The sequence below is a fragment of the Penaeus monodon genome, chromosome 23 (genome assembly GCF_015228065.2).
Source record: "Penaeus monodon isolate SGIC_2016 chromosome 23, NSTDA_Pmon_1, whole genome shotgun sequence".
NCBI classification, from domain to species: Eukaryota; Metazoa; Arthropoda; class Malacostraca; order Decapoda; family Penaeidae; genus Penaeus; species Penaeus monodon.
The window spans coordinates 27502727-27504538 of NC_051408.1; the positions used below are offsets into that span (position 1 = coordinate 27502727).

The 1812-nt window shown below is 47.6% G+C and overlaps 1 pseudogene; it reads left to right on the plus strand.

The window, feature by feature from the left end:
* The window catches only part of LOC119588196, a 51362-nt pseudogene that overhangs the window by 44034 nt on the left and 5516 nt on the right, over positions 1-1812 (plus strand).

Genomic DNA, 1812 nt, shown 5'->3' on the forward strand with positions numbered 1-1812 from the left:
AGTTCGTTTTTTCAGTTTTTTTATCTTCTTCCCTCTTTATCTGTTTTCCTTCTTACTTCACCTGTTTCTCTTTCTGATCCTTCACTTTACTCCTTCCCGCTTTCAGTTTTCTTATCTTCTCTTACTTCCTCCTTTTCGCCCCCTCCTTTCTTCCCTTTCCTTTTCACGTTTTTTTTTCTTCCCCCATTCCCTCAGATTCTTCTCACTCTTTTCACTGTTATTTCTCTACGTTATCCTCTTTCCCTGCGCATCTTTTCATGCCTTCTTTTCCTGTTTCTCCTTCTGCCTTTCTTGTTTCTGCTTTCTTCATTCTCCTTTCCCATCTCCCTTTTCCCATTTTTTTCTCTCTCTCCCCTTCCCTCCGTTCCTTTACCCTTCTCCCCGTCTCTTCCTTTCCCCCCTCTCCATTTCCCCTTCTTCAACCTTCTCCCTCTCCCCCTTCTTCCACTTTCCCCGTCTCTCCCTCTCCCTCCCCCTCTCCATTCTCCCTTCTTCATTTTTTTCGTATCTCCTCATCCCGTAATCACACACTCATATGTTGTCCCCATTTCCCTTCCTCCTCTCTTTCTTCCTCCTCCTCCCACTCCCTTTTCCCCTTCCCCCTTTCTCCCCTCCCCCCTTCCCCTTTCCCCATGCCTCGCGTGACTCTTTGACTCGTTCCCGGAATATTGGGTCATAACCGAATCCTACCAAGTCATGGCATGCTGTTTAGATGGCTGAAATACTACTCTGATTTTTGTCCATTTCTCTGCCTCGCAAGTTTGAAATCATTATGACACGTGTTTTTTTCAGTTCTGCTACATGCTGTTGATGGATAAAATAGCAAATGAATAGACAAAGGAATAAATAAAGACTTAAAAACGTAAAAATGTAATCCCCTCACGCCGAGACAGACCTTACTGTTTAAGTACTGTAGAGGACGTACATCCGCATTTGCATTCCTAAAGCCATTTTAGGGCTTCCCTCGGACTAGTATTCTTTATTCCTGTGCTACTAGTCACATTTCTCGCGTGTTTCATTAATCCTTTCGTACTCTAGTCCCCTTTCGTTCTGGTCTTTCTCTTTCACTCTGTCTGCTCGTGTATTTATCTGTTTTCTCTGTTTATCTCTTTTTCTTGTCATTTGAGCCCTAAGCTACGCTTTCTTTTCTTTCACTGTTGATTTCTTTAATTTCATAATCGAAATTTTACGATATCTTTTCATATCAGTTGTGTATTTCCTTGTTACCCTATTTTCTTCTTTCTTTTTTCGTGCACCAAACTCTCCCACGCCGCCCTCTGAATTCCTGTCTCCCATTCCCTGTGATTAAAAGCGTCCCCCCCCCCTCCTCTCGTTCACTCAGTTCCCCTCTCGAGCCTTACACTCCCCTCTTTCTCCATTTATTCTCATCCTGCTTCCTCCATTCCTCTCTCACTCTCACCATTTTATTCTTTCTCCCTCTGCTCACCTCTTCCTTCCTCCATTTCCCTCTCCCTCCCTCCATACCCCTCTCCCTCCCTTCATTCCTCTCTCGCTCTCTCCTTACCTCTCTCGCTCCCTCCATTCCCCTCTTCCTCCCTCCATTCCCCTTCAAATTCTGCTCCTTCACGCCGCCCGCCTCTCCCCTCAGGTTCCCCGGCCAGCTGAACGCCGACCTGAGGAAGCTGGCGGTGAACATGGTGCCGTTCCCGCGTCTCCACTTCTTCATGCCCGGCTTCGCGCCGCTCACCTCGCGCGGCTCGCAGAACTACCGCGCGATCTCCGTCCCCGAACTCACGCTGCAGATGTTCGACGCCAAGAACATGATGTGCGCCTGCGACCCGCGCCACGGCA